The sequence below is a fragment of the Rhinolophus hipposideros genome (genome assembly GCF_964194185.1).
Source record: "Rhinolophus hipposideros genome assembly, chromosome: 14".
Lineage (NCBI taxonomy): Eukaryota > Metazoa > Chordata > Mammalia > Chiroptera > Rhinolophidae > Rhinolophus > Rhinolophus hipposideros.
Genome location: NC_138060.1, coordinates 46410906 through 46436700, shown reverse-complemented (window position 1 = coordinate 46436700; position 25795 = coordinate 46410906). Strand labels below are relative to the sequence as shown.

The window sequence follows — 25795 nt, the reverse complement described above, 5'->3', positions numbered from 1 at the left end:
ATGAATCAAATATACTTATCATCCAGCATCAACAATAATCAATATATAGCCAATCTTTTTACCACCCAGTCCCTCCACCCTGATTATTTTGAGGCAAATGTCAGGTATCATATCACTTCATCTATTAATATCACAAAAATACCCAAAACACCATAACACCATTTTCAAACCTAAAAATGTAACAATTCCTTAGCATAATTAAATATTCAATGATCACTTTTTTGTTTTACATTGTTTGTACATTTTTTTTTCTTTTATCCTGGATCAAAATAATGTCCATAGAATTGTGATTGTTTGATCTGTCTTACCTCTTTTGACTTATAGATTCCTCTAATATCTCTCTTTCTTTCTTTTCTCCTTGCAATTTTTTTGAAGTAGCTTGAGTTGATTTGACGTTTCCTACAGTGTGGATTCTGATGACTGCGTCCCCATGGTGTCATTTAAGACATTTCTCTGTGCCTGTATTTCCAGTAAATGTGTTGTCAGACCAGAGGCTTGATCAGTTTTTTCCTTAATTATTATTTTTTGGGGGGCAAAACTACACCATAGGTGGTACTGTGTGTTTCTCCGGGGAGGTATGTAATGTCTGCCATCTCCCTTTTTGTGATATTATCAACCCTCAGTGATCATTGCCTTGATCCAGTAACTCATGGTAATATTCTAACTCTATCACTCATTCTTTATTTATTAGCTGAGATTTTATTTTTATAAAGAAAAACTTCCCATATCAACTATTGGGTTATTTTTTCCATAGTAAGGGCAGAAAAAAAGTTTGATTCTTTATTTGTCAGTTTAAAAAATAATGAAGTAGTTCTCTAGCATTCTTAAAGGAATTCATTAAGTTGATTTGATAATTTTTTAAATTATCATAATGAACTTGTGGATTTAAACATATCTTTGAATTTTAATTCATTATTGATGCTTAATTTGCTCCATCTTTGAACTGTGGGAGCTTTAATATGGTGTTTGCCTTTTTTTGTTTGGTTAATAGTAAACTTTATTTTTATTGAGGTTACATTGGTTTAAAACATCATGCAAGTATCAGGTATACAACATTATACAACTCGACATCTGTATATACCAAAGGTCAAGTTTCCATTTGTCACCATATGATTGACCCCCTTTACCCATTTCTCCCTTCCCCACCTCCTTCCTCTCTGGTAACCACCAATCTGTTGTCTGCTTCTATGAGTTTGTTTGTTCATTTGCTTTGTTTTGTTTCTTATATTCCACATATGAATGAAATCATATGGTATTTGTCTTTCTCCTTCTGACTTATTTCACTAGGCACAATACCCTGAAGTTCCATTCGTGTTGTCACAAATGACAAGACTTCATCTTTTTTATGGCTGAGTAGTATTCCATTCTCTGTCTGTCTGTCTGTTTGTCTGTCTGTCTGTCTCTCTCTCTCTCTCTCTCTCTCTCTCTCTCTCTCTCTCTCTCTCTCTCTTTCTCTTGCTCGCTCACTCTTTCCTGCCCAATAGAGTTTCTGCTGAGAAATCTGATAACCTAATGGGTATTCTTTTGTACGTTACTGTTCTTTCCCGTTGGCTACCTTTACAATTCTTTATCACTGACTTTTGACAGTTTTAATATAATTTGTCTTAGAGAAAATCTTTTTGTGTTGAGATAATTAGGTATTTTATTAGCTTCATTGACTTGTATATCTAATTTCTTCTTCAGGTTTGGAAAGTTTTCAGCTATTATTTCTCCAGATAAGCTCTCTGCTCCTTTCTCCGTCTGTTCTCCTTCTGGGATGGTCATTATCCTTGTGTTACTTTTTCTAATAGAGTTTCTTCATTTAAAAAAAAAAAATCTTAGTTCTTTGTCCACTTCCACCTGAATTACTTCTAGATTTCTATCTTTGAGATCACTAATTCTCTCTTCCATGTGATCTGCTCTATTTCCAATTCATTCTAGTATAGTCTTCATCTCATTTATTGAGTTCTTCAGCTCCAAAATCTTTGTCTGTGTTTTTAAAGCTATTTCTGAGTTCATTGAACTGCCTTTCTGAGTTTTCTTGTAATTTGTTTAGTTTCGTCATGACAGCTATTTTGAATTTTCTGTCAGATCACAATCTTCCATGACTTTAAATTTGGGTTTTTTCAGAATTGCCATTTTCTTTTTGTGATACTGTGTTACCATGATTTTTCATGGTGCTTCATGAGTGTTTCCTCTGCTGGCACATTTGAAGTAGTGAACAATTTTCTTATTTGGGTAAAGCTTTGTTTACTTGGATTCTAACAGTGCAAATTGGTAATTAGAACTCTTTCTTTTGTTTTACAGTAGGTGGTGCTGTAGCACAAGATTTTGGTTTCGCTTACCTGTGTTTCCTGGGGCTATGTTTGAGAGCCAGCATTTTCCACACTCAGATGCCTATGCCAGGGTTGCCACCCGGGGGGTGCCCTCATTGTTGTCTGTGTCCCAGAGGTCTGTTGATGTCTTGCTGCTATCGCTGTTGCTGCAGTCATGGTCGTTGCCTCTGAGGTCACTGGGATCAGCACCAATGCTCCATCTAGGGTCGCGGGCACAGCCCTGTGGAGAGAATCGGGTGGAAAGCTGGGGTCAGCGGCGCCTTCACTGCATTTGAGGTGTTCGGGCTTACAGGCGCCACTGCTGTGAGTGGAGGAGCCGGGGTCACAGATGCCACTGCAGCAGGGGGACCTGGGGTTGTGTGTGCTGCTTCCAGCTGCTGCTACTGGGTTCTCTGGGAGTACAGGTACGTCTCTCTGCAGCTGGTGCGGGAGCGGCTGAAGTCGGGGCCTATGTCTCTGTTGCCTTTTTTTTTTTTTTTTTTTTTTTTTTTTGCTGGGGCGGTGTTGAGGGTAGACTGGTTTCACTGGCCCCTCCACTGCTGCTACTGGATTTTCTGGGGCTGTGGGCTTAGCCATTTAGGCCAGGCTGCCGGGATGCAGGCACTGCCTCCACTCTTCCCCGAGTTCTGACTCCTCTATGTACTCCAATCCTTCAGTATTCACATATACAGATGAGCGGATCTCTTTGTATCCTGGTGCATGGAGCAGAGAAACCTTTGTTGAGTTATAGATGTTCCACTCCTTGTTGATTGACACAGAGGGACAAAAGGAGATTCTCCCTCCGCCATGAAGCTGATGTCACTTAGTAAACTGTCAAGGATAGAAGTACTACATTGCAGAAAGCATGAGGGTTCTTTCTGGATGTGGGGCGCAGCCGGGCATGCATTCAAGGCATCTATCATTTGACACCACCCTAGTTGTCTTTAGAGCTATCTTACCTTGATTTTTGGCATGACAAATTGTGGTGGAGTCCTTTTATATATAGAAATACATCATGTTTCTGATTGGAATTGGCCATTTCTCCAACGCCTCACCGTCTGGATGCGAGGGCTACCCATTGGTAGTGGGTTGGTCACTGTTGCTAGGCCTTTTCAGTGGACAGACCTAGGAAATATAAATTTCTTTTAAATCAACTTTATTGAAGTATAATTTATACACAATATTCACAAATTTCAAGAATATAGGTAAAGACCTTTGACAAAGTTTATACTATGCACACAGCACTCCAATCAAGATATAAAAAATGTCCTGTGCTGTTTGGTAAATTCCCTCTTTCCCTTAGACAATCACTGATCTGACTTATACCACTATACATTGTTTGTGACTCGTATAAGTTCATATAAATTCAGTCATCCTCTATGTATTCTTTTGAGTCTGATCCCTTTTGTTCAACATATTTTTGAGAGTCATCCATGATGCTGTGCATATAAATAATTCATTCATTTTTATTGCTGGGTAGAGCCCCAATGTGCAAATATGCTATAATTTGCTTATTTCTTTACCCATTGATGGATATGTTTGATTTCTTTCCAGTTTGAGGCTATTATGAATAAAGCTATGAATATCTGCATACAAATATATTATTGAGCATATATTTTTATTGATCTTGGATAAATACATAGAAATAGAACTGCTGCTGGATCATTTGGTATGTGTATAAAGTTTAGCTTTATAAAAAACTGTCAAAATGTTTTCCAAAGTAGTTGTGCTATTTAACACTCCCAATAAAAAATTTATGAATGTTACAGTTGCTTCCCATCCCTGTCAACATTTAGTATTACCGGAATTTTCATTTAGCCATTATATTCAGCATGAAGTGAAAGTTCATGGTGGTTTTAATTTACATTTCTTTTATGAACACTTTAACATGTGCTATTTGGCCACATATATGTTTGTATCTGTGTGTGTGTGAAGTGTGTAAGATTTTTGACCATTTTTTAACAATCAATGAACTAATTTGTTAATTTATTCAATAATGTGCCAGCACTGATGTAGGAGTTACAGGAAATAGAAAAAAGTTTACTTGTGTAAATTATCATTTCCCTACTTATAACTGACCAATTTCTTACCATATTAGAATAAACACCAGACAACAAACACCTGGAAAAAGGAGATCTTAAAATTATAATTATTTTGACTTGACCATTTTTAAATTGAGTTGTTTGTTTCCTAATTGAATTATAAAAGTTCTTTATATATTCTGGCTATAAATCCCTTTTCAGATATATGTGTTGTGAAGATTTTCTCCCAGTCTGTGGCTTATTTTTTCATTAATACTTTGAAAGAACAGAAAGTTTTAATTTCAATGAATTCAGGTGTATCATTTTTCCTTTTATGCATATGCTTTTTTGTGTCCTATCTAAAAAAAGTTTCCCTATCCCAAGTTCATTTTTCTTCTATGTTTTCTTCTAGAATTTGTATTATTTTATTCTTATACTTTAGTGTGTGATCCATTTTGAACAAATTCGAGTGTATGGTGTGATATAGAGATGGAAGTTCATTTTTTTCTTACATATATCCAGCTCTCCAGCATTTGTTAAAAGACTATCTTTTCCTCCATTGAATTGCATTAATCCCTTTATCAAAACTCAGTTGGCCATAGATTTGTAGGTCTACATCTGAACTCTATTTTATTTCACTGATCCATTTGCTCTCTGGATAACTGAGGTTTTGCAGTGAGTCTTGAAATTATTTGGTATAAGTTCTCTGTATTAGGGTTCACTGATAGAAACAGAACCACTTAGAGTTTATATAAAATTAATAAGATGTTTGTTAGAGGATTGGATTGTGTGTGATTATGGTAACTGGTTAAACAAGCTCTGTAAGATTCTTGTCTTAAAGTCAGAATCTGGAGGTTGGTGTCCATGGGGCAAGCCGTCAGAAAGGGAAAATAGATTTAAAGTAGTGAAGAGCCAGACAAGCTGGAACCCATCAGTATGAATGGGAACCCTGTGTCAGTTCTCACTGTATACAATCGTGATGAAGTATGTGCCTGCAAGAGAAGCTGGTATCTTCATCATGGAGTAAAACACATACCTGGCCCAGGACTCAGGGAAGCTACAGAAGGATCCAGGAGAAGGTGCAGGCCTAGTTGCTGCCCGTTCCCACCGCACAGATCAGCAGTAAACAACTAAGTGTGCACGCTATAAAAATGTCTGCCTTGATATGCCTGCTATGTCACTTCTGCCCTCCAAATCTTACCTACAAAATCATGTTTCTTACCTACAAATTCATGTTCTTGCATGTTTCTGAAAACATGCAAGGAAGGGAATTCTGGAAAATGTAGTTCAACCTAGACAAATTGGCACATTACAAAGCCAACACACCATCCAACATTATTATCTTCCAAAATTGTTTTTGCTATTTTAAATCCTTTGCCTTTTCATATAAATTTTAGAATAAACACATTATTACTTTAAAAACAAAACAAAACTGCTGATTGTCAATTGGAATTGCATTGAATCTATAGAACAATTTAGGGACGTTGGACTTCCTACCAATATTGAGCCTTCCAACCCACAAATATAGTACGTCTCTCAATTTATTTAGATTATTCTTAATTTTTCTCAACAATACTTAGCAGTGTTCGATGTAATGATTGTGCACATGTCTCAATAAATTTATTCCTAAGTCATTTATGATTTGATGGTATTGTAAATATTGTAAATAATATATTTTACAATTCATTTCCCAATTGTTTGTTGCTAGCAAATAGATATTCAATTGACCTTGTATCGTAAAGGCTTGATAAAGTCATTTATTAATTCTAGTATTTTTTTTTTTTATATAGCTTGCTTGGGATTTGTTATGTAGACAATCATGTTTCTTCTAAATAGAGAATTCTTTTTCCCTTTCTTTTCCAAGCCGATGTCTTTAAATTTTTTACTTATTGCCCTTTTGGGGGGCCAGTACCTCCTGTAGTCTGTTGACAAGAAATGATAAGAATGCACAAGCTTGCTTTGTTTCCAGCCTTAGAGAGGAAAAGATTTACTCTTTCATCATTAAGTGTATTGCTAGCTGTAGCCTTTTTAAATATGCTGTTTATTAGATTTAGAAAGTTGTCTTTCTTTTTTTTTCTTTTTTCTTTTTTAATTTTATTGGGGAATATTGGGGAACAGTGTGTTTCTTCAGGGCTCATCAGCTCCAAGTCACTGTCCTTCAATCTAGCTGTGGAGGGCGCAGCTCAGCTACAAGTCCAGTCGCCATTTTCAATTTTTAGTTGCAGGAGGCGCAGCCCACCATCCCATGAGGGAATTGAACTGGCAACCTTGTTGTTGGGAGCTTGTGCTCTAACCAACTGAGCCATCCTGCTGCCTCTCTGGAAACTTAGCAGCAGCTCATTGTCTTCAATCTAGTTGTGGAGGGCGCAGCCCATTGGTCCATGTGGGAATTGAACTGGCAACCCTGTTGTCCAGAGCTCAGGCTCTAACCAGCTGAGCCATCCTGAAAGTTGTCTTTCTAATTTGCTGACAGAGTTTATTACGAGTGGGTATTTTTTTAAATACTTTTAATTCATCTACTAAAATGCTTATATGATTTTTCTCCTTTATTTTATTGATTTCATAAATTACACTGATGTTTAGATGTCAACTCAATCATGCATTCTTGGAATAAATCCCACTTGGTCATGATAAATTATCCTTTTTACTTATTGCTGGATTTGAATTGCTAATATTTTTTGTATATATATTCATTAGGAGGTCAGTAATTTTCTTACAATGTCTTTGTAAGATTTTGATATGAGTTATACCAGTCTGAAAATGAGATGGATACATTAACTTGTCCTCTCTTTCCTAAAAGTTTGTTTGTGTTAGTATTATATTTTTACTTCAATGTTTGGTAGAATTCATTCATGAAATCATTTGGCCTTGGAGCATTTTTTGTGGGAAGTTTTTAAGAGTTTGCACCCAATTAACAGTACATACAGCACTGTTCACATTTTTTAATCTTTTCAAATAACCACATTTATGATTTTTAAATTTCTGGGTTTTGTGTGTTTTCTATCTCATTGATTTCTGTTCTTTGTGTAAAGCCATTTCAATGAAAACTACTAAACACTGGTGAGAAAAAATAAGAAAAATCCAAAGCAGTAGATTTATAAAGAACAATTTTGTTTTTTTCTTTCTATATATTTAATTATTTTTTTCTTAGCTTCCTAAAATGGAAATTGAAATGATTGAGTTTAAACTTTCTTCTTTGGCAATATAGGCATTTAAAGCTTTACATGTTTTTCTCTAAGCAATACTTTAGCTGCACCTTACACATTTTGACATATTTTTAATTATCATTCAGTTGAAAATGTTTTTCTAGTATTTCCTTGTCATTTATTCTTTGATTCAAAAATTATTTAGAAATCATATATATGGTGTTGGAAGGAGAATTGACTCTGGGTGGTGAACACACAATGGGATTTAGAGATGATGTAATACAGAATTGTACACCTGAAATCTATGTAACTTGACTAACAATTGTCACCCCAATAAATTTTAATTAAAAAAAATATTTAGAAATCTCATATATCTGGATTTCTATTTTCTATTCTTTCCTACTAACATCTGAACACTTTTTATATTCCCTTTGTCCCCACAGTCCCATTCCTGCTTGGTTTGAATTCTATGACCAGCAGTTTCTCCTCACTGCTGGGCTTTGCCTGGGAGGGGAGTTCCTGTCTGTCTGTTAGTTTTCCTGTGTTTTCAGGGACCAGGTGGCTCCAGCACTGTCAAACCCTATTGCTTTGCTACCGTCTAGAATGCACACCTTAATTGGACCATGTGGGATCCCCTTCCATTTTTAGTGGCTATTCTCAGATTGACGCACTGTGCTTTCTGGCAAATGCCTGTTGGTGACTTAGGGGCTATCAGAAGCCCAGTTGCCTTACCTCTGTGTCGTCCCATATAGTCCCTTATTCCATGGGTCTTGAAGCTTTGAGTAGTTTGTCCTCACCCACTTGTGTTTGGAGTTTGTGAGGATACTTTGCCGTGTAGTTTTATAGTAGATGTTGCCTATGGGTGTTTGATTTTGGTGGCCTAACTACTTTGTCTGTTCATCTGAGAGATTCAGGGAAATCATAAAATATGTCACCTCCTCCATCTATCTGGGATTCTCTCTCTCCAACCAGTGGGTAAGCAGAAAAAAATGTCTTGTATTTCTGTCATAACTACCATGCAATTTGCCACAGTGCTAGGCACAAATGAAATCATCTGATAGCTGCTGACTGAAGAAATTAATGTATTAGTTTTCTATAGCTATATATCAAATTATCATAAATACGTGGGGCTTAAAACCACACATATTATATCTCAGAAGTTTGGGTATAGTTTGCTGGGTTCTCTTCTTCACTGCCAATCCAGGTGTCAGCCAGGACTGCAGGCTTGTAAGAAGCTTGACGGTGGCAAGATCTATTTATGTTGGTGCAAAAGTAATTGCGGTTTCAAAGGTTAAAAATAACTGCAAAAATCGCAATTACTTTTGCACCAATCTAATACTTCCAAGCTCCCTCTGGTTGTTGGCAGAATTCATTTGTAGTACTGAGGCCCCTATTTCCTTGCTGTCAGGCAGGCATGGCTCTCAACTGTTAGAGGCTGCCCACGGTACCTGGCCACATGGCCCTCTCCATGGGCTCTCTCGCATCGTGGCGGCTTACTAGAGCCAGCAACAGAGAGATAGTCTGTGATGCATGCTAACAAGACTAGCCATATACATATCATAACATAACCACAGGAGTGACATTACATCAGTTTTGTCATATTCTATTGGTTAGATACTGGCAAGTAATATGTTCCTCCCACATTTGAGGAAAGACCATGAAGCAGGGCACCACTAGAACCCCTCTAGGCTCTGTCTCCCACAGTTTACATCTGCCTTGGAACCTGGCTTTCCCTCTTCAATTGTTAAGGGAAGGTTTATATGAATAGACTGACAACAGTGATGTTCAGCTCAATTCCAAATGATAATACATTTAAATATAATAATGAAATAGCCAGTTCAAATAGAAAAATCTGACCTTAGAGACGTGAAAATCTACTACAGTGCAGTTGTTTTTAAGGCTCGGATTCTCTGTGGAATGGGCAGGGGGAGCTGTATCACTCCCAACCTCACAGAGAAAGTATAAAATGATGCGTTTTAATGGTCTTAGGAAAAATAAGATTCATATACATCTAATGCATTTTTAACCTCTCTTGTGTCATCTGCGCTTGTGTTAGTGTGCTTCACAGAACTCACATTAAACAATGACATAGTAGCAAAGCAGTTGTTACCGTGAAACTCCAATAAATCAGATAATGCAAGGAATCATTGGAGGAGAATCAACAGACCATTTTTGGTGCAAATGATGAAGGAAATAATCTTATTTCCCATGCCAGGCCATTGTAAGATTTTAATGAATAAATCCATTGTTTGAATACGAGATGGCACTATTACTTCAACTTTTATTCTAATAAACGGGAGGGATTACCCTCACTTTTTTCTGCCTTCTCACATGCTAGTTCTGTCTTCTATGTTCTTGATCTCATCATTTTCCCATTGAGCATGAAAAGGACAGGAAAAAGTGCCTTTCTTGGATGAAGATACACAATCATTTTTTTTTTTAGTAATGAAGTTCTGTACTCTTGGAAGCATTCAGCTATGGGACTGAAGGAATTTTCTCATCTGCTACACTGTAGGTGATACATTGAAGAGTTTGATGGATGACATGTGAATGCTGTTTGCTATGGTGAAGTTGTCTCCCCCTGGCAACAAGGAAGAGGTAGGGATAGGAGACTCAGGAATAGAACATACAATGTATGGGTACAAATTGTACAGGACACTCTGCCCTGTGAATTCCTGATTCCCTTGCTTGTGAGAACAACAGTAATAATAATCAGAGTTAATACTTACTGAATGATTAACTCTAGAAGTGGTACACAGAACATTTAACAACTGAAACAGCATTCGTATCAACCAATTAGAATGAATGTTGACTAAAACAGCACCCTCTGTTCTCATGAGTCCATACCCTCTCCTGCGGTTGTTAAATATTTTGAGAACTGGTTATTTGGATAGTTGAGGGCTGCCAGTGGCAACCCTGCTTTACCGCATGCTGGGTACTGTGCCAAGTATCTTAAAGACATTTGCTCATTAAATCCTCCCAGCCACTCTGGAAGATGAATACGCTTATTACTCCAACTTAACATATAGAGAAACTGAGGCTTACAGAGTTTGAATGACTTGTCCCATATCACACATCTAAGAAAAAATGGGACTGGATTCATACTCTGGTCTGCTGACCCAGGAGTTCAAGCTGTTAAGTTCTACATCCTAATGACTCTTGAGAAAGCCACACCCTATGGCTCTTTCTGCTCTTACAAGAAATGTACACTTTAGGCACATGAAGGCTGAACTTTATCACTCTGTCCTTAGTGACAAGGAAAGTAGCCCTTGGCCAGTCCATGAAGAAAAGCAATACAAACAGTTCAATAAAAATGATAGAATGAAGAATAAGCCCTGGGGCGAGGCCTACGCTCCAGAAATCATTTTGGAGTTGATCCAAGGTCTTAGGAGGACAAGGGAAGCCCAAAGTCCATACTGGCCTTCCACTCTGAGGGGTATTTGTTAGATAACTATCACAGACCCTGACTCCACATTCCTCTATTCGTTAAGTGAATTATCCAGTTGTGGCTTTCAAGCTGGGTTTATGTAAAACAAAGCAAACAACTGGATTCCAGAGACGAGCCACACTGATCTTATGTCACTGTCTTTTCTGACTATATGACTGCTGGTTGGGTGATATTTTTTGTTCCTCAGCCATCAGGACGCCACATCATCACTGCCTGTGAGCCATTCTTGATAGCGACACATTCCGTTTCCAGAAACCTTATTTTTCAGCTGTGTTGCATAAATCCACATGCCCAGCACACTGCCATGAGCTACCTTTGGGTGGTGTGCTACTCCCAGGTGCTACTCCCTTATCTCTCTCTTTCCCATTCAAGAATGTGTATGGGAAATCAAACAGTAAGGCTGATGTTACTAGAGGTATCCATTTGGACAACTTCCTTAAACTCTCTGAGCCTCAGTTTCCACATGTATAAAATGCAATTGAAATATATATGCTTTGAGGTGAGGTGGGGTCACGGCATGGAAGATGGCATGATTGGTCAGAGCAAAGATTTATCTCAACTTTTTCATAACACTCACATACACAGACTGGATCAGATTCCTGAGTGGCCAAGAATAAGTTACTAACAATCAAATGCCAATATTTGTATTATCATTGTCATTACTATTACTACCATTACTATTATTAACAACAACGATATAATAGCAGTTGTTATGGATTGAATGTTTGTTTGCTACATGCCAAGCACCACACAAAAGGAGATAGATCTCATATCTCATTCATTCCTCAAAATTGCCCTATGAAATTAGACTCTGTGGGGGTATGTTTTACCATTGCTATGGCTTGGAGGAATAGGCCAATGGGTCCCGAAGTGGAAGAACCAGATCTAGGTGGTCCATGTAGAGACCCAGAGTCCTGCAGCCTCCACCAGCCAGCATGAGCACCATCTGCTGCTGGTACCAGGAAGCCGTATGGGCTCTTAGTGCCATGGAGCCTCCAGCTTCCAGTGTAGTGAGAAATATTGCCTGTTCTAAGGAGCTGCACTAGTCATCCCGCCTCTTGGAGTCCAGGGAAGACAGCCCAGCCTCAGCAGCCAGCAAGAATACTATTGCCTAATAATCATCTAGCAGAAATGATGTTTATCGGGCCTCAACATTTGTAGTACTCATGTGACATATTCCACATGACCCATACCACTCCGAAACTCTCTCCTCTGTGATGAGGCTGGTGTTGTAGACACTCGGAGCCAGGGCAGTGGTAAAATACAGCCACATTCACTCTTAGGGTTGCTCTGAGGAATGAGTGAGCTATGAAATACGTACTATTGAACACAGTCCCTGTGACATCATTAACACTCAATAAATACACATTGCTATTGTTAGTAAATAATCATAGCACAACAAAAAATAGTATGCAGGCATTGGTACTACATTACTAGGAACATATTGCCAACACTCCTCACAAAGGATCATGACGAAGAACACATCACCACACTCTGTTTCAGAAGTCTTGCTCCAGACAATGGAGGCAGTGTGACCTCAGATGCCCGGAGGGGAATTTCTGGCCTGGGTTGTGCCTGGTCTTGGGCAGTGTTACTGGGTGCTGCCTCAGAGGAGATGTTCCTGTCTCTAGTGCCAGCCAGCCAGGGAGACACTGATAAACTGGCCACAGCTGTGTAGATATGAGGTGCAGGGAAAGCAGCCAAACACAACCCAGGGCAGACATCAAACATTATGTCTCATCAGCACCCAGCCAGGATATTGACAGTGCCACGTTAGAGCTAAATGTTCTTGCTTTCAAGGTCATTCTAGCCAGAATAAAACTCTTCAAATCACTAGTATCCCATAGTTCTTTGTTTTGTTTTATTTTCAGTGTGTTTGGGCCTCTTAACAATACGTGGCCATTTTACTTCTCTCTTCAGAGTTATGCTAAATCATGCACAGATTCATTCATTTGCTCATCTTCTCAGCCTATGATGAGCTCATTTTCTTACCCTAGGTAGAATCTTTGAGTCTTAAATCTGGAAAAAACCTGTGAGTGCATCAGTCTGGGTCTAATAGAACTATCTGCAAGGACAGGACTGTCCTATATCGGCACTGTCTAGTGTGCTAGTCACTAGATAGGTAGCTGTTGAGCTCTTCAAATGTGGTTCATATGATTGAGAAACGGAATTCTTAAATTTTATTTAATTTTAATCAATTTAAATTTTTTAAAAATTTTGTTTTTGTTTTTCAATTACTGTTGATGTGCAATATTATATTAGTTTCAGGTATGCAATATAGTGATTAGACATTTATATAACTTATGAAGTGATCACCCTGATAAATCTAGTACCTATCTGACACCATACATAGTTATTACAATATTATTTACTATGTTCCCTGTGCTATACTCTACATCCCCATGACTAATCTGTAACTGCCAATTTGTACCTCTCAATCCCTCCCCCTCAAACCATCCCTCAATCCCCCTTCCATTTGGCAACCATCAAAATATTCTCTGTATCTATGAGTTTGTTTTGTTTGTTCTTTCATTTTTTAGATTCCACATATAAATGAAATTATTTGGTATTTGACTTTCTCTCTCTGATTTATTTCACCCAGCGTAATACCTTCTAGGTCCATCCATGTTGTTGCAGATGGCAAGATTTTATTCTTTTTTATGGCTGGGTAATATTCTACTGTATATTTGTACCATCTCCTCTTTACCCATTCATCTATTGATAAACACTTAGGTTGCTTCTATATCTTGACTATTATAAATAATGCTGCAATTAATGTATGGATGCACATGTCCATTCAAAGTAGTGTTTTGGGTGTCTTCGGATAAATACCCAGAAATGGGATTACTGAGTCATTCTTTGTTTCTATAGCCTTTGTTGTAAAGTCTATTTTGTCTGGTATAAGTATAGCTACGCCAACTTTTTATTTTTCATTTTCATGAAATATTTTTTCCATCCCTTTACTTTCAGTCTGTGTGTGTCATTTGATCTAAAGTGAGTCTCTTGTAGACAGCGTATGTAAGGGTCTTGTCTTCTTATCCATTTAGGCACCCTATGACTTTTGATTGGAGTATTTAATCTCTTTATATTTAAAGTAATTGTTGATAGATATTTAGTTATTGCCATTTTATTTTTCATATTTTTCACCTTTTTCTTTCCTTTCTTTTTAAAAAAGTCCCTTTAACTTTTCTTGTAATATTGGCTTTGTGGTGATGAACTCCTTTAGGTTTTCTTGTCTGGGAAGCTCTTTATCTGTCATTTGATTCTAAATGATAGCTTTGCTAGGTAGAGTAATCGTGGTTGTAGGTCCTTGCTTCCCATCACTTTGTATATTTCATGCCAATCCCTCTGGCCTGCAAAATTTCTGTTGAGAAATCAGTTGATAGTCTTAGGTGAGTGTCTTTGTAAGTAATTGCTTTTTTCTTGCTAGTTTTGAGATTCTCTCTGTATTTAATTTTTCACATTTTAATTATGATGTGTCTTGGTGTGAGCCTCTTTGGGTTCATCTTGTTTGGGACTCTCTGTGCTTTGTGGGCTGGTATGTCTGTTTTCTTCACCAGGTTAGGGAAGTTTTCTGTCATTATTTCTTCAAAGAGATTCTCAGTCCCTTGCTCTCTTTTTTCCTGGCACCCCTATGAATATTGTTACACTTAATGTCCCTGAGGTCCCTTAAACTGTCCTCATTTTGGGGTATTCTTTTTTCTTTTTGCTGTTCAGACTGGATGTTTTCTTCTACTTTATCTTCCAAATCACTGATTAGATCCTCCGCTTCATCTAATCTACTGTTGACTCCTAATGTAGTCTTCATTTCAGTTATTGTATTCTTCATTTCTGATTAATTCTTTTTTTATGTTTTTTATCTCCATTTTTATGTTTCCAGTTTGTTAAAGTTCTCACTGAGATCATTGAGCATCCTTATCACCAGTGTTTTGAACTCTGTATCTGGTAGATTGGTTGTCTCCATTTTGTTTAGTTCTTTATCTGGAGCTTTGTCCTGACCTTTTATTTGGGAAATATTTCTTTGTTTCCTAATTTTGGCTGCCTTTCCTTATTTGTTTCTGTGTATTAGGTAGAACATCTATGTCTACTGGTCTTGGTAGAATGGCCTTATGTAGTAGGTCTCCTGTGGGGCCTAGTGGTACAGTTTCCCTGGTCTGGGTGCTCCAGGTGTGTCACTCGTGTAGGTTTTGTGTGCCTTCCTACTGCAGTTGAAACTTGGTTCCTGTTGACATGTCAGTGGCAGGGACTGACCCTCAGGAGATTGGTTGTGAGGACTGGCCAGGACTATAGTGAAGGAGTTGTATGCAGATGCTGACCCTTGGGATCAGGGTACTTTTTAGCAGGGCTCTGTTTCCTGCCCAGTCTGCCCTTTGGGTGTGTCATTTGTGGAAGTGGTTGGGTGGAGCTCTAGTGTGCTCTGAAGCTGGCCACCAGGTGTGTTGGTTCTGGGTTCTCTGGGGTTGGGGGGGAGGTGTCTGGTGCAGGCCAAGGTCAGCCTCTGCCTATGCCCTGCACGGAGCCACTTAGTATGAGCTACAAAGTAATCTATAAATGGTTGACACTTTTGCTGGGCTTGGAGGTGCCTGGGAGATGCTAAGTTGTTAACTAAGGCCTGCTGCTGCTAGTGCCAGGTTTGGAGCTGCTTAGCAAGAGGTACAGGATATGCCAAGGGCGGATGCTGCTTGTTTGGGGTTTGTGAACCTATGAGAGATTTTAGGAAAGTCTGCAGCATGAGCCAAGACAGACTGTATGGAAAATCTACTGGAAACAGCGTGGGTAGGCCTGCAAGTTGGGTGGGGAAGGGTCTCAGGAAATCACCACGATGGGGTGAATGCCGTTACCCAGGATAATGGAGACTCAGATATGGTCCCTATCTGCATGTGCACAAGGTTGGGGGAGAGCTCAACAAAAGAACAATGGCTTCTGCCAGCACTTCTATCTGGGAGAAAGCTGCCCCTCCTGCCCTCATCCAGAAGCCAGACAATTCAGTTCTTTCCCATATGTCTCTAGTGCCTTTCAATCTGCTGCCCCAGTGCTGGAGCTCAGAGCAAGTGAGACCATCAATAAGTCTGTGAGCAGGCCCTTTAAGAAGAGCACCTGGGACTTCAGCAACCCTGTCTTTCTCAGCCAAAATCTCTGCTGGGTTTCACAGCAAGAAGTTGTGGACTTCTCTTCCTCATATTGGAACCCTGGTCTGGGGAGCCTAGTGTGGGGAGGACCTCTCACTACTCAAGGGAGACATCTGAAGCCAAGACGTCCTTCCTGATTTTTAACTGTCACATGTGGGTGTGGGCCCAGCCGTTTCTGCAACTTCACCCCTCTGACCATTCTCAAAGTGGCTTCTGTCTATCCTTAGTGATAGGACTTCTGTTTAGCTAGACTTCAAGCAGTTCTCAGTGATGACTATTTTTCAGTTTACTTGTACTTTAGAGGTGGTCATGGGAGGAAGTGAGCACAATGTTTACCTACTCTGCCATCTTGACCAGAAACTCTCAATTCTTTTTTAATAGATCTAATTTATTTAAATGTTAATAGTCATATGTTCTGGTGCTAATTATTAGATAGTGAAGATCTAGTTGAATCCCTTCATTTCACCAATGAGTCTCAGAGACATCAATGACCTGTACAAGATCACAGTTTGTTAGAGTCAGAGCAAAGCATAAAAAAACTGCCTTAGTCTGTTCAGGCTGCTATAACAAAAACCATAAACTGGGTGGCCTCTAAACAACTGACATTTATTTTTCACAGTTCTGGAGGCGGGAAGGTTTAGTATGCCAGCATGATCAAGTGCTGGTGAAGGACCCATTCCTGATTCATAGACGGCTGTTCTTTCACAGTAACATCTGACACAAGGGGAAGAGAGAGCTCTCTGGGTTCCTTCTATAAGGCCAGTAATCCCATTCATGAGGGCTCTGCCTTTATGATCTAATCACTTCTGAAAGGCTTTACCTCCAAGTACAATCACATTCAGCTTTATGTTTTAACAAATGGATTTTTGTGGGGGGAGGGTGTCACAAACATTTAGTGTAAAGCAATGACCAGCTCAGTGTTCTTTTCTAACACACCATATTGGCACTTCATTGTCCCCAGGCAGAAACAGCTTTCGATGTAGCCACTTAGGTTATTGGGAGGGATAGAAGGAGGGAGGGTGGGGAGATGGGAAGATGCAAGCTGCTTTTATTTTCTTGGTACAACAAGTATGCAAACACTTTGAGGAGACAGAAAGACTATAAACATCCTGTTTGAAATCTAAGGACAGAAAGGAGTTAAGAAATGGGAGCTGAAGATCAGGGTGATGAAAGGTGTTTTTTGTTATCACATTGTAATTAAACACTGTCAATTCACACTGGCTTTTTTTTTTCATGGTTATGTTTGTATAGAGTGAACGCATACAATGAAACTCAGTTAAATACTGTTGAGAACCCACTGTACAGAAGACCCAGTGTTAAGTACTATAGGGAGGTTTCAAAGAAGCAAAATATAGTCTTTCCCTGTTAGGCATGGCCAGAGGAATGAGTCGCGGGAGATCAAGATTGGTCTATTAGAATTTATTTGGGATGTTTGAGCTGCGGGAGGTCAGGCTAGAGCAGAGGGAAAAGATCATAACCTCTCTGAGCAAAGAGGGGGATGGAATTTTATAGGAGGGGGAAACGAGGCTGTTCCCCCTTCGATGCTTTAGGGGGTTTTCATTGACAAAGGGTTTCAGGGCATAACCAAGCCCTCCAGCTCCATACCCTGGCCCCAGGTTGCTGGACCGCCCAGGCCTGCCCAGGCCCCTAGGAGATAAAGCAAGACAGGATCAAGACAAGATGGCTTTTAAGAAAGGTTTCTGCTCCTGGCCTACATATGGCTTAACACTCCCTTGATAAAACAGCTCATCCAGCTGTAAAGACATGACATTGTATGAGAGGAAAGATGGCTTTTCCTCTATCCTCTTGAGTTCTTAGCTGAGACCCCTGTAATATAATAAAAGACGGATTAACAAGAAAAAAAAAAAAACCCAGAAGTTTATTAACATGTATGCCTCACGTATACATGCAGATACCCAGGAAAACTGAATAACTTCTCCAGGTGGCTTAATTAGAATTCAGATTAATACCATCTTAGTAGGAGAAGGAAAGGAGGATATAGGCCTTCTAGGGGAGAGTAAATGATTTTTAGGAAAGATGAATGGGCTCTTAGAAGAACATATGGGAGATATGAGAGTTTGTGACAACGTTTGTCTGGGTGTGGTGTCTACTTCTAGACTCCTCTCCTTTGATAAGACTCAATCTTCCCTGGTGATAAAACTCCCAGGGAGGGGATTTGTGATGATTGAGTTCCTCTGGGAGGAACTGACTTTAAGCAGATAAAGGGAGTTCAAAGAAATCTTCCTGCATTTGCTGCTTTTCAAAGGCTTACGGCTCAAAATAATCAATATGCCAAAGTGACATATTTTGGGGCGGCATATTCTGCTCCCCTTCATTGCTGAAGCAGGAAAAAAAATGTATTAGGCTCTAAATAATTGCCAAATCTGTTTGGTGCAAGCCTGAGAGATGATGGCTCCCTGCTTCTGAGAATGTGTTACACCTTTGTGCTTATTTCGTAAGTGCCTTTCATTTCCTTGTAGGGACATTAGCGGTGGCCAGTGCTTACCTATAATATGTTCAGGGCAAGCTAAGAGTCCATTATCAGGAAGAGGGAGTGACATCAGAGATTTGATCTCCTTAGTCAGAGCTCTCTCTGGCTGTATGGCCTTTAGCAAGTAACTTTGCCTCTTGGGACTTTGTTTTCTCACCTGTCAAAGGGAGAGAGAATAACTTTAGTTGAGCAGGTTGTTACCAGCTCACCCATGGATTCACCCACATCCCATCCCACTTCTAAATACAAGCTGTGGGCACCACCATTATTTGAGACTTGCTACTCCTCCTTCACCCTGTCAATGCTTCCACAATTCTTTGGATATAGAATTCTTAACTCTGGTATTGGTTCCTCTCTTGTCTCCTGTCAGCTCAAGCTTGGCTTATTTCTCTGGCTTTGCCTTCCCTCATGAATGAAAGGCACATTTGGAGAAGATTAAATGATAAAATGAGTGTAAGTGACATAGTACTTGGCACAAAGTAAGCACTTAATAAGGAGAATCATAAGTGGAATAGCTGGCAACATGGTACATGAAAAGGGGGCTCTGTAATAAATCTGACCAAAAGGGACCTCACAGGGTACTCAGATCATAAAATTCCTAACTGGGGTGGTCATGGTGGGTAGTCACACCCTATGCCATAAAAAGGTTTATCTTTGCCTTAAGCCAGCCCTGTCCATTGTTCTTATGCATCTAGGTTAACACACCTTTGAAATGCCAGAGTTGTTTTTTCAAACACCTCCTTCATAACCACCTTTGAGGGAGCAAACTATCCAGTAATCCAATCATAGAGTTTTCCCCATCTTGTTTTCTTCCACCTTCATGTAATTTTCCTTACATTTCTTCCCTCCTTAAACTCCAAATGTACAAAAGAAATTGCAAAATTGCCGTTGGCTGGCACATTCTCAGTCTGTCCTGATCTTACTTCCAGGTATGTCCACTATGGGGCTCAAATAAACTCTAATCACTTCTTATAAAAATTTTCTACATTTTTGGACGTTCTTATGTCAACAATATTTATTAAGTTCTTATTATGTGCCAGGGATTGTTCTAAATCATTTGCCTGTGTTAGCTCATTTAAGTTCCCTGAGAGAAGATTCAAGTGCGAGTGATGTTTAAAGACAGTGATCCTTTATTCAGAAGGAAGTGTGGGGAGCAGGAAACAAAACAGCATAATAAGTACAATTTCAGGCAAAATACCACAAAAGGTGGCTTCTGCTTGATCTCACAGGGGAGCTGTGGCATATAAGTTCTGCCTTGGTTGCTGAGCTTTCTTTCATATTGAGGCCCCTGGTAACATAAATCCCCAGGCTCTGTGCCCCCTCCGGTGAGCAGCTCCAGGAGGCTGAGAAGGCCTCCCCAAGAGAGTTGTAGGTGTTCATGGGCAAGCAGACACAAAAGCACAGAGAAGCCAGAACAGGGGTGCACAGAAAATGTTCAAGGGATGCAGGGAGATCTGGCCAGAACAATAACAACATCTCCTGCAAAGATTTACAAGAAAAAAATCCATGTTACAGATGAAGCCCAGGAGGTTAAGCAATTTGCTCTGGTCACATAGCTAGTGGGTGGAAAATAAAGATTCAAATCCAGGCAGCCCATCTCCCGAGTCTGTGCCATTCAGCTTGGTGCAGTATCAGCCATCTCTCCTAACCACACCAGCTACTCTTTTTGGACATAATGCCTGCATGTCGGTCTGTGTGGCAGACATCTGGAAACACATGAAAGCAAACCAAATTATTCCTTCATGTAGGAGGTCCTTTGTCGTCCTGACTTTCCTCAGCCTCCATCACCATAATGTAATCAGGACGCTTTTCATCCCCATCAGCTCCTAATTCCTGCAATTTTCTCTTAATGGCGCTCTGGATCCTACCGCTGATTACAGCGCCATTCACAGCCCTGCAGTGGAGACTGTGTGTAGGCACCAGGTGCAGGCTTTCCAGACCCCAGCTTTTCATTTGAAACAGATTTCATTTCATTTCAACATTTCAAGAAATGTTACTCTCCTTTCAACATGTTAAATGGCTTTTTTCCTGGGAAGAGTTTGGCCACAATTATTTTTTCTGTAAAAGTAACATCGAAGTATTTCCTGTTGGTGTAAGCGACTACAGAAACTATGGACTTCATAATGTGCTTTGACGTTTGGCAGCAGTTAAGTTTCATTTGATGTTTGAGTTCACAACCACTGGCCGTGAGGGTGAAAAAAATAGAACTATGAACATCTATGGCTGAATTGATAGAATGAGGATAAAACTTTAATATATTGATAAAATGTTCCAGATGAAATACGTATTGTTTTCTACATGTGACTGATTATTTTTTACAATCAGAAAAATGGCAGGAAATAGGATAAAGCATTGATGCTGGTCGTTACTCTCTAGAGCAGAGCTTCTCAACGTTAGCATTATTGACGTTTTAGGTTGGATAGTTCTGTGAATTGTAGGATGTTTAACATCACCACTAGGATGTAGTTCTGTCCTGTGAATTGTAGGATGTTTAACATCACCACTAGCCTCGGCTCAGTAGATGCCAAGAGCAGTACCCATCCCTCCAAGCTGAGATAACCAAAAATATCTCTAGACATGGCCACTTCTCCTCTGGGAAGCAAACTTGCCCTTGGTTGAGAACCATTGTTCGAAAGGACCATAACAAGAAAATGGCTTCCCATCGTGTGCCTTCTGGGCTCATACCCACCAACCTTTCTGACAATTTCCCTTCTTGGTTTCTGTTTGACTGGTATGTCTGAGATTGACCAGTTTTGTTTTCTTGTACTTTGCAAATTTTTCTGGCAGTTTGTCATCTACCATCATCTCCCAGATGTCCACAACATTTCCAGTACTCAAAGTTTGATCCAATGACTATATTTCTGAAACTGGATTGTGCCAAATGCCTTCACATCTGCAGTGAAGGTCATTGTTAGTAAGCATTAAATAGAAACTATTCTCCTTTTGCTTCATGGTTGTAAAACGTATAGAGAAAAAACAAATTTATTGCTTAAGCTACAGAGAAAGCTTGTTTCCTTGCTAATGAGCCTCATTTCCTTTGGATTGCCTGAGTTTTTCTATGGCTTTAGGATTGTGAAGGATGGGAAATAGTAAAGTGCTCATTTGGAAGCACCATGACTTCCCCACTGTGTGAATATCTGTATGTTCTCCCCTTTGTGCAGGAACTTTGGTCATGTGATGGCATTTCCTCCAAATATAACATCCATCAGCCTGAATCTGGATTTTCCATTATCAAATAGATTCTGCAGCGCCCTGCAGCTGGTTCTGCTGCTTTTAATACGAGGCTATTTTAAACCACAGTCAACACTTGCTGCTCACATATGCAACTATAAAGGCTTGGAGGAGGTCAGTCAGAATAGACATCAGGCTGGAGGTATAGCAAGAGTGACTTCAGTTAACTGTAGGAAGGTTTCCTGACCAATAAGTTAGCCAATCACACAGGCTCAAAGATGTGTGGTTTTAGTCTCATGGCCTATACAAAGCCTACAACACAGAAAAAAAAGACAGTCATGTTAGAGGCCAAAGAAGACATGAGGGAATCAGATGTCTATTGGTTACATAGTTAACATGGAAAAGAACCCCTTGGGGCTTTGCTTGACGGGATTTGGAAATCTAATCAAAATGGGTGGATTGAATTGAGAAGAATGTAGTCAAAGCAGGAAACCCAGCCTAGAGCAATGGTATGACCAAGTCCTAAATTTCCCAAGATACGGGGTCTTCACTGGATAGTCCATACTCCTAGAGGCTAGGTAGGATTCAGGGATTTGAATCATATGTCAAATTTTATGCATTTTTGTAGGACAAGAATCCATCCCTAGAAAGTAAAAATTTAACAATGTAGCTGACCAAAGAATTAGACTCTCTCAGCAAAGACAGAAAAAGGAAACCTCCTTGTTCCTGGAGGTTAAAATGTGAGAATGAGGGACATTTTGTCAGGAAGTTAAAATTCACAGCCATCCTACCTTCCAGCCAAAGCAGGTCAGTTTAAATGAAAGGAGTCAGGAGTGCAGTTGTCTGTATTTCTCATCCCTCTGGCACACGCAGCTCTGATCCTGCAGACTACTGAAGAGCAGAGACTTGGTGAGGTGACACAGTCAGACAAGCTCTGGTTCCTGAATATTTAATGATGGGATGCCTTTCAGTTGCTCACTTCTTTTGTTATTTATAGTTTCCACAATCTCAACAGAATGGAGATGCCATGGCCTTGTTCCAGAGGCTGCCCTAGAACAGGCCTAAAATAAACACTAGGGGAGGTGGAGTGATAGACACATTAATTGTGGAGGTGTAAATGGTAGCTGCCTTCACATTTTGACGTGAGAGGCTTCAAGAACAGCATTGCCCATTAATTTGCTATGGACAATGTCAGCAACCCCATCATTATCAGAATCACCGGTCTGCGTCACAGCTTTACTTCTCTTACATGGAAATACATTGATCACCAATCCTTCAGTGTGAATCAGGATTCCCTTTTTTTCCTCAAGTAAGAGTATGTTAAGAGGGTGTGCTTTGTACTTTGCTTTAAATAAGAGAGAGCACAGAGAGAAAGCTTTAGAAAATGAGAAAAGAACTAGAGGGGTGACAGAGTGGGGAAAGGAAGGGGGATTCCAATAGAAAACCAGCAGGAAGGTGGGAGATGCTTAGATGACCCTAGGGGCAAACTTAACTGGCTTTACACATTGGCCCAGGACAGCTCTAGGGATGGAATGTGATCTTCTTTCCCATATTGGTTCCTACATTAGGTCACAGACCTAATTAGGTTTAAGATCAAAGTGTCTTAAACAATGCAGTTAATTTCAAGACTCACTCAAGCCAAGTGTCTAGAGGTCGAGAGGTAATTCGGGTTTTAAAGTCTGGCTTGTTTCTGGCTCAGCAGTGGCACCAAGGGCTCAGTTTATTTCCATTAAGCCCTGGTGTGTCAGGTCCATTTTATGGCTGCCACCAGTTCTTCATGCTTCCTCTTCCGTGTTCAGAGAGAGAGAAGCAGCTTCTGGGAGATCTACCATGACAACAAGGAAATTTATTTCTCCAAACCTCTAAGAAAATCATCACATGTATCATTGTCCATAATTTGGTTACATGTCCATTCCTGAATCATTTTCTGCACTGGGGAAATTCCATGTGTTGATTGCCATCCACACCAAGAACCAATCACTAAACAAGGGGGATGAGATTGGGTTCAACAAATGTGATCCACAGCAGACCTGGAGGAGAAGTTGACTGAATTGTCTCTGTGCCAGAGGATCATAGCTGCTACCCAGTGGGAGAGAGACAACTAATAATGTCATTTACTACTCTTACATTAGTTTTAGTTTTTGACAAACATAGTGAAGAAAAAAGGAACTAACATTTATTGAGTGCCCGTTATGTTCATTCAAGCCTTACAACATCTGTGGTGGGAATTATAATTTCTATTTTACTGTTAAAAAAAAAAACGGAGAAATCAGCTAACTTACCTATATTTACATAGTAGAGTGGCAGAGTTGAAGCATAAACCTTGGTCTGCCCATAACAAAATCTTCTTACCAACTATTGTCTACTAGATCGTTGCTAATCTATTGTCTGATAAATTTATTGTTCGTTATGAGAGGAAGTACTCAATTTATTTCAACAAACATTTATTTAATACCTACTCTTTGCATAGATAGCACTCTGCTAGGCCTTGCTTTTCCCTGGATATAAGGTACATCTAGAACCTAACACAAATTTCCAATTTTTTTTTTTTTTTTTTTTTTTTTTTTAAAGATTTTATTGGGGAAGGGGAACAGGACTTTATTGTGGAACAGTGTGTACTTCCAGGACTTTTTTCCAAGTCAAGTTGTTGTCCTTTCAATCTTAGTTGTGGAGTGTGCCGTTCAGCTTCAAGTTGTTGTTTTTTCTGTCTTAGTTGTGGAGGGCGCAGCTCAGCTCCAGGTCCAGTTGTCATTGTTAGTTGCAGGGGGCGCAGCCCACCATCCCCTGCGGGAGTCGAAACCCGCAACCTTGTGGTTGAGAGGACGCGCTCCAAACAACTGAGCCATCCGGGAGCTCAGCGGCAGCTCAGCTCAAGGTGCCGTGTTCAATCTTAGTTGCAGGGGTCAGAGCCCACCATCCCTTGCGGGACTCGAGGAGTTGAACTGGCAGCCTTGTGGTTGAGAGCTCACTGGCCCATGTGGGAATTGAACCGGCAGCCTTCGGAGTTAGGAGCATGGAGCTCCAACCGCCTGAGCCACCGGGCCGGCCCCACAAATTTCCAATTTATAGAGAGAGAATGATTAGGTAGTGAACAGCAAAGAAATATAGAAATGTTTATTCATTTATTTATTCAGTTCATTTAGAAAATCTTTATTCACCATCTATTATATGCCAATCACCAGGTTAGTCACTATTTGCTTAGTACATGGGCCACAAACAGAAATGCCTACATGCAGGCAACAAAATGTATAAATGGGGAATTGGTGACTGTGAGACCTGGGGTGTGTATGCCCCATCCAAAGACACCCAAAATCCATGCAGCCAATGTCTAGGCCCTGAGTATACAACCTCTGGCTTCATATGAGGATGAGCATGCTTTCACGTTAGATTTTTACCAGAAACAATTTTTACCAGAAACAATTACAAATCCAAGTGCCTCAAAGTAACCAATACCTGGCATGTATATTGCCATTCAATCATCCTCTCTACACACACGACACACGTATCTTATTCACCCATGCCAGGCATCACTTACCAATTGCTGCACTTTTTACCTGTATCTGAATGTGACCCCGTAAAGATCAATAACACCCTTATATCTTCAGCATTTAAAAGCACAAGACATTTATTAAATACCTGTCAAAGGGATGTAATAGTGCCTTTATATAGCTTTTAAAATGTGCTCAACACAATTCTAAACATTTACCACATATTAACTCTTTTGTTCCTCATAATCTCTTGGATGTAGATAATATTATTATCCCTATTTTATATATGAGTAAGATAAGGAAGAATGAGTTAAACAACTTGTCGAAGACCACCCAACTGGTAAGGATAGAACCAGAATTAGGACGTGTTGTCTACATCTACGTGTATAATCTTAACCCCCTGCTATATTTCCTCTTAGCTCACTGTAACCAATAGATAAATCCTTTATAACACAATGCTCCTACTGACTCTATGACCCTACCATTCAACCATACTAATCAACCTGTCATCCATAACAATCTGCCTGGTTAGCTGAAGAAAAGTTAAAATCCTAAGGTTTATTTTGAGACTACTTATATCTAATGTGACCCCCTCCATGTGGCTTGA

At 39.7% G+C, this 25795-nt stretch overlaps 1 long non-coding RNA gene across 1 annotated transcript; it reads right to left on the bottom strand.

Annotated features, from left to right (window-relative positions):
• Positions 1-371: 371 nt before the first annotated feature.
• Positions 372-22603, bottom strand: LOC308507187. The gene is made up of 3 exons (XR_013994865.1): positions 22492-22603; positions 3254-3419; positions 372-2535 (listed from the first exon to the last, which is right to left on the bottom strand). It is a non-coding gene; the product is annotated as an uncharacterized lncRNA (long non-coding RNA).
• Positions 22604-25795: the final 3192 nt, after the last annotated feature.